Genomic DNA, 7,563 nt, shown 5'->3' on the forward strand with positions numbered 1-7,563 from the left:
CATATTGCAAAGATTTTAGACTAAGTTCATGATAATTAAGTTCATATAATCAAATTATTCAATGAACTCCCACTCAGATAGACATCCCTCTAGTCATCTAAGTGATACATGATCCGATTCAACTAGGCCGTGTCCGATCATCACGTGAGACGGACTAGTCATCATTGGTGAACATCTTCATGTTGATCGTATCTTCTATACGACTCATGTTCGACCTTTCGGTCTTCCGTGTTTCGGGGCCATGTCTGTACATGCTAGGCTCGTCAAGTCAACCTAAGTGTATTGCATGTGTAAATCTAGCTTACACCCATTGTATGCGAACGTTAGAGCCCATCACACCCGATCATCACGTGGTGCTTCGGAACAACGGACCTTAGCAATGGCGCACAATTAGGGGGGAAACTTTCTTGAAATTATTGTGAGGGATCATCTTATTTACTACCGTCGTTCTAAGCAAATAAGAAGCAAAAACATGATAAACATCACATGCAATCAAATAGTGACATGATATGGCCAATATCATTTGCTCCTTTTGATCTCCATCTTCGGGGCGCCATGATCATCATCGTCACCGGCATGACACCATGATCTCCATCATCATGATCTCCATCATCGTGTCTTCATGAAGTTATCTCGTCATCTATTACTTCTACTACTATGGCTAATAGTTTAGAAATAAAGTAAAGTAATTACATGACGTTTATGTTGACATGCAGGTCATAAATAAATTAAGACAACTCCTATGGCTCCTGCCGGTTGTCATACTCATCGACATGCAAGTCGTGATTCCTATTACAAGAACATGATCAATCTCATACATCACGTATATCATTCATCACATCCTTTTGGCCATATCACATCACATGGCACATGCTGCAAAAACAAGTTAGACGTCCTCTAATTGTTGTTGCAAGTTTTTACGTGGCTGCTATAGGTTTCTAGCAAGAACATTTCTTACCTACGCCAAAACCACAACGTGATATGCCAATTTCTATTTACCCTTCATAAGGACCCTTTTCTCGAATCCGATCCGACTAAAGTGGGAGAGACAGACACCCGCTAGCCACCTTATGCAACTAGTGCATGTCAGTCGGTGGAACCAGTCTCAAGTAAGCGTACGTGTAAGGTCGGTCCGGGCCGCTTCATCCCACGATGCCGCCGAATCAAGACAAACTAGTAACGGCAAGTAAATTGACAAAATCAACGCCCACAACAACTTGTGTTCTACTCGTGCATAGAAACTACGCATAGAACTAGCTCATGATGCCACTGTTGGGGAACGTAGCAGAATTTTAAAATTTTCTACGCATCACCAAGATCAATCTATGGAGTCATCTAGCAACAAGGGAGAGGGGAGTGCATCTACATACTCTTGTAGATCGCGAGCGAAAGCGTTCAAGAGAACGGGGTTGATGGAGTCGTACTCGTCATGATCCAAATCACCGATGACCTAGCGCCGAACGGACGGCACCTCTGCGTTCAACACACGTACGGTTGGGAAGACGTCTCCTCCTTCTTGATCCAGCAAGGGGAAGGAGAGGTTGATGGAGATCCAGCAGCACAACGGCGTGGTGGTGGAAGCAACGGTGATCTCGGCAGGGCTTCGCCAAGCTCCAACGAGAGAGAGAGGTGTTACGTGGGGAGAGGGAGGCGCCAGAGACTTGGTGCGGCTGCCCTCCCTCCCCCCACTATATATAGGGCCCCTAGGGGGTGCCGGCCCTAGGAGATGGGATCTACAAGGAGGGCGGCGGCCCAGGGGGGGAACTTGCCCCCCAAGCCAAGTGGGGCGCCCCCCATCCCTAGGGTTTCCAACCCTAGGCGCAGGGGAGGCCCATGGGGGGCGCACCAGCCCACTAGGGGCTGGTTCCCCTCCCACTTCAGCCCATGGGGCCCTCCGGGATAGGTGGCCCCACCCGGTGGACCCCCGGGACCCTTCCGGTGGTCCCGGTACAATACCGATTACCCCCGAAACTTTCTCGATGGCTGAAACTGGACTTCCTATATATAAATCTTCACCTCCGGACCATTCCGGAACTCCTCGTGACGTCCGGGATCTTATCCGGGACTCCGAACAACTTTTGGGTTACCGCATACTAATATCTCTACAACCCTACGTAACCGAACCTTAAGTGTGTAGACCCTACGGGTTCGGGAGACACGTAGACATGACCGAGACGACTCTCCGGTCAATAACCAACAGCGGGATCTGGATACCCATGTTGGCTCCCACATGTTCCACGATGATCTCATCGTATGAACCACGATGTCGAGGATTCAATCAATCCCGTATACAATTCCCTTTGTTAATCGGAACGTTACTTGCCCGAGATTCGATCGTCGGTATCCCAATACCTTGTTCAATCTCGTTACCGGCAAGTCACTTTACTCGTACCGTAATGCATGATCCCGTGACCAAACACTTGGTCACATTGAGCTCATTATGATGATGCATTACCGAGTGGGCCCAGAGATACCTCTCCGTCATACGGAGTGACAAATTCCAGTCTCGATCCGTGTCAACCCAATAGATACTTTCGGGGATACCTGTAGTATATCTTTATAGTCACCCAGTTACGTTGTGACGTTTGGTACATCCAAAGCACTCCTACGACATCCGGGAGTTACACGATCTCATGGTCTAAGGAAATGATACTTGACACTGAAAAAACTCTAGCAAACGAACTAAACGATCTTGTGCTATGCTTAGGATTGGGTCTTGTCCATCACATCATTCTCCTAATGATGTGATTCCGTTATCAATGACATCCAATGTCCATAGTCAGGAAACCGTGACTATCTATTGATCAACGAGCTAGTTAACTAGAGGCTTACTAGGGACATGTTATGGTCTATGTATTCACATATGTATTATGATTTTCGGATAACACAATTATAGCATGAACAATAGACAATTATCATGAACAAGGAAATATAATAATAATCATTTTATTATTGCCTCTAGGGCATATTTCCAACATACTGTTCATGTACTGTTTTGAGCGATTTTGTCTCTTTTTCCATGCTCCTCATCTGTCCGAAGAAGCTGTAATTTGGCACGAACATCACGCGTCGGAACATCTTCCTTTTTAGTATTTTTTTCTGAATTTATTGTTCACCGGATGCAGATGAGCCTGAGCACCGAATTGAATATCCAGCAAAAAATGCATACAAATATAATATAACGAAGCATGTAGGCCTATAAACAGGCAACACGAAATGAGCATCAACCCAAATAGAAACCGACTGACCCAAAACAGTGGTCCATAAAAAATTTGGGCTCAAAATACAACAACAGTCACAACTGAAAAAAAGAGAGCACGAATCTTGAAGTAAAAAAATCAACGGCCTAAAATATCAACTGATCCAAACTGAATTTTCAGGCACTAAACTGGGCCAGCAAATGGAGTCGTTTTCCTATTTCCCTTCCCTACTGCATGGTGACTTTCCGAACCTAGGGTGCATCTGACGGTAGGTGGCTTTCCAAATCCGGCTAGAAATCGTCGCGAACATGATCGATATAACGCCTGCATCCCCTACTAGTGCCCAGGCACGGCGCGGATACCACTGAGCACGTCCTCCCCTCCTCCACGCGGCACAATGGGAATAAGCGACATGGCGGACGACGAGACAACCTCTGGGGGCATGATCATTGTCGCCCCCCGAATAGCCTGCATATGCGCAATGATTGGTGGCCATGGGGCACCTGATATTGAAGCCTTGAGCGCTAGGCGAGTCGCCGCCATTTTGGCCATGATCGACCTGGTATTGCATTTTTTGTAATTAAAACCAATAAACTCCATGTCCAGGGTCGAGTCTTGGCACCCACATGTTTGCAATTCCTTTTTTCACAAGGCATAAACATAGACTAAAGAACATAAATAATATTTCCAGTCTAATTTTGTACCTTTTTCATGCACTTATAGTTCAAAATTTTATTATATTAACTAAATGACTAAAAATGCACCTAATTAATGCATATAAAAATAAAGTGGGGAAAGTAAAAAACAAAAAAAAAATTATGTTCCTTTTTCATGCACTTACAGTTCAAAATTTTAATATATTTACTAAATGACTAAAAATGCACCTAATTAATGCATATAGAAAATAAAGTGGGGAAAGTAAAAAACGAAAAAAAACTAAGAAAATTAATGTAGAGAAGAACAAAGCAAAACAAATAACATACAAATGAAAAGAAATACTATAAGAAATGAAAGGAAAAGAAGCAAAAATAAGTGTTTGCTGAGTGCAAAAAAGAACACGGCAAAGAATTATTTGCCGAGTGAAAAAAAACCCCTTGACAAAGGTCATATTTGTCTAGTGCTAAAGAACACTCGACAAAGATTTGTTTGCCAAGTGCAAAAACATAAAAATACTCGGCAAAGGTCATGTTACACTAGGCAAAGGCACTGCTCGGCAACCCACCAACTCCTAAAAATACGAGGAGCTGCGGAGTGAAGGGACTGCAGCTCCATGCTTTTTAACTATAGCTCCACGGCTCCGCCTACTCCCGGAGCGGAGCGGTCGAGTGGAGGGACTCCGAACAGGGCAAAAGTTTCCAATTCTAATAGTACCGTGCTTCCGAACGGGCCATCACGCTAGTTTGTAAAAAGAAGACAATCCGATGTCAAAAAATTACAAAAAACAAACCCAAGGCTAGCAAACTGAGTCCGTCTGGTGTGGCGGCTTTCCAAACCCAGAACACGTCCGACGCTAGGTGGCTTTCCGAACCCGGCTAGAAATCGTCGTGAACATGTTCGATATAATGCCGGCATCCCCTATTAGGCCCCAGGTACGGCGCGGACAACCACCGTGCACGCCCTCCACCGTTCCACGCGTGCGCAATGGGAATAAGTGACATGGCGAACGGCGAGACAGCCTCCGGGGGCATGACCACGGTCGCCTCCCGAATCGCCTCCATTTGCGCAATGATCGGTGGCCACGGGGCACCTGGTAGTATTGCAGCCCTGAGCGCCAGGCGAGTCGCTGCCGTTTCGGCCATGATCGACGAGGTCGCCCAGGGAAGGAGGAGGAAGACGACGAGGAAGCGGCGCATGGGCAACTATCGCTGCTACGAGGAGGTGTGCACGCTCGGCAGGGGCACGTTCGGCAACGTCTTCAAGGCGCGGCACCGCGCCACCGGCCAGGCCGTCGTCGCCGTGAAGGCTCTCCGCTGCGAAGCCGGGTCAGACTCCAAACACATCGTCGGTGAGCTCCTTCGGGAGGCCTGCATAATGGCGGCATGCGGCGGCCACCCCTCCCTCATGGCCCTGCGCGGCGTCGTGCGCACACCGCGCGACGCCAAGGGGCGCAGAGACTACTTCCTCGTCATGGAATTCGCCGGGCCGAGCCTGCGCCAGGTCCTCAGCAAGCGAATCCGTTTCGGTCGCCGGCTGTTTTCGGAGAGGGACGTGCGCTCCATCATGCGGCAGCTGCTAGCCGGCGCGGAGGTGATGCACACGCACGGCATCATGCACCGCGACATCAAGCCTGAGAACATCCTCGTGGTCCAGAACGGCGGCAGCATCGTCGTCAAGATCGGAGACTACGGGGCGGCACTAGTAGAAAAAGGGCCTTCAGTCCCGGTTCTGGAACCGGGACTAAAGGGTCGGTACTAATGCCTCTCCCTTTAGTCCCGGTTCAATCCAGAACCGGGACTAAAGGTCGCGGCCACGTGGAGCTCCACCTTTAGTCTGTAATCACCACCCCTCATCACTTCTCAATTTATCCTCTAATCACCCCTCATCATTCCAAATCATCTAACTTCCCGAACGGTCACCCATCCTCCGACTCCTCCAGCCTGAGCACGCTTAACTTTCGGGTTCTATTCTCCCTCGCTCCAAGTCTGCACTTGTTGTTTTCCTGACAATACTAAGATGTCAATCCTATTAACCTTCAGAAATTTTGCTTGAGCATGAAGTGACACATTTCATAGTTTTATTTTGAAACTATTGTTTTAAAAAACAATAATTATTTAGTAACACTAATATTTCTTGAATAATTAGTTTGACCATTGTTTGACCACAGTTTGACCAGATTTGACCAAAATTGAAATAACTATTTAGTAACACTAATATTTTAGAATAATTAGTTTGATCATTGTTTGACCAGAGTTTGCCCACTGTTTGAATTTTTTTCGATTTTTTTCATTTTAGATTTTAAAAGCCCCGTAACTTTTTTCTATTAGGTTTTTGAGGATTTTGAAAATGTTTAACGGGGTTCCCCCGGTTAAATTCGGATGTAACTTTTCGAGTAGATGATTTTCATATAAAAAACTTTTTCATCCGAGTTAGTATGCAAAAGTTATGCTCATTTTTACAAATTTCAGAGAGATTTTGCAAATAAAGTCAAAATTCATATTTGTAAATTTTTCCAACAACTAGACCACATATCACATGGGAAACTTATTTATTTTTTATTTTTTTGACATTTCCATCATTTTCTTTTATTTTCTTTAAAACTAAAAAGGCGATCCGGGGGGGATAGAGTTTGAAAATGGGACCTTTAATACTGGTTCGTGGCACGAACCGGGACTAAAGGTCTCAACCCCATTAGTCCCGGTTCGTGCCTCAAACCGGGACTAAAGGTCTAATCTTTAGTCCCGGTTTAAGGCACGAACCGGGACCAATGGTTGTGGGCCAGGAGCGAGGCCCATTGGTGCCAGTTCATCCCACCAATCGAGACCAAAAAGTCAAAATGAACCGGAACCAATGAACCACGTGGCCCGGCCGGCCCTCTGAACTCACGAATCGAGACCAATGCCCCCATTGGTCCTAGTTCTGAACTGAACCGAGACTAATGGGCTAACCAGGACTGGATCAAAGCCCTGTTTTCTACTAATGCGGCGATGTCCACGGCCGAGCGGGACCCCGAGAAGTATTGGGCTGCCGGGACTTGGGTGTACAGCGCGCCGGAGATGCTGCTGGAGGATCCCCGCTACGACACGCGCGTCGACCTGTGGTCCATCGGCTGCGTGATGGCGGAGCTCCTCACCGGGAACAAGCTGTTCCCAGGGGACGGCATAGACGAGCTGCTCTACAAGATCTTCGATCTGCTCGGCACGCTAGGCGAGAAAGAGAGAGAGTCGGGGCCTGCCTTCAGTTCGCCGGGACACGAGGTACAGGCACAGCAATGGCGAGCGCACCAACGGCTGCGCAAGCTGTTCCCCGAGAAGCTGCTGTCCAAGGAAGGGTTCCAGGTCCTCCAGGGGCTCCTCACGTCCAATCCATCCAGGCGGCTGGATGCTGCCGCCGCGCTCCGGCTTCCGTGGTTCACCGACACCGGTGCCATGCCGGTTGCCGCTGTTCCGGAGACCGGCGCCCCGAGGCCCTAGCTCTGAAGCCGCTGAGCTCTGTCAAATAATTAGCTGTTAAAGTATTTAGAGCATCTCCAACACTCGCGCGGCGCGCTAATATTTTTTACAACATTGAAACAATGATTTTGCGCACTAGAGGTTTAAGAGACACACAAAAACCCAGCGGCCCCATATGCAGCAGCCCGCACTTATAAGCCGGCGCCTCACATTTGCTGCTCTGCAGCCCACGTGCGTTAAATTTATATCCTCAT

At 47.6% G+C, this 7,563-nt stretch overlaps 1 pseudogene; it reads left to right on the forward strand.

Annotated features, from left to right (window-relative positions):
* The first annotated feature begins 4,856 nt into the window (after positions 1–4,856).
* LOC125537319 lies at positions 4,857–7,359 on the forward strand (annotated as a pseudogene).
* The last annotated feature ends 204 nt before the right edge of the window (positions 7,360–7,563 follow it).

The sequence above is a fragment of the Triticum urartu genome, chromosome 2 (genome assembly GCF_003073215.2).
Source record: "Triticum urartu cultivar G1812 chromosome 2, Tu2.1, whole genome shotgun sequence".
In the NCBI taxonomy this organism is placed as follows: Eukaryota; Viridiplantae; Streptophyta; class Magnoliopsida; order Poales; family Poaceae; genus Triticum; species Triticum urartu.